The sequence below is a fragment of the Penaeus monodon genome, chromosome 19, assembly GCF_015228065.2.
Source record: "Penaeus monodon isolate SGIC_2016 chromosome 19, NSTDA_Pmon_1, whole genome shotgun sequence".
In the NCBI taxonomy this organism is placed as follows: domain Eukaryota; kingdom Metazoa; phylum Arthropoda; class Malacostraca; order Decapoda; family Penaeidae; genus Penaeus; species Penaeus monodon.
Genome location: NC_051404.1, coordinates 28,335,128 through 28,335,396, shown reverse-complemented (window position 1 = coordinate 28,335,396; position 269 = coordinate 28,335,128).

The following is a 269-nucleotide window of genomic DNA, read 5'->3' as shown; positions in this document are numbered from 1 at the left end:
GTATAAGAATATTTTTAAAAGAATCCGCTCAATTGTATATACAGTCCGTACTCTTTCTTTTTTAAGTAGGCGAATTCACATGGAGTGTAACATACTCGCCCATTCATAAGCGTCAGCGAGTAACGGCTCAGGGAACAGGTTCGGGCAACACTATTAGCCTTAACTAACACGGAGAACAATTCGCCAATAGAGTGTGATTCACTAACGACCCAAAATGCGCCAACGACCCGCTGAGTCACGAGTGTAAATAGTGGGGGAGGGGGGTTGCT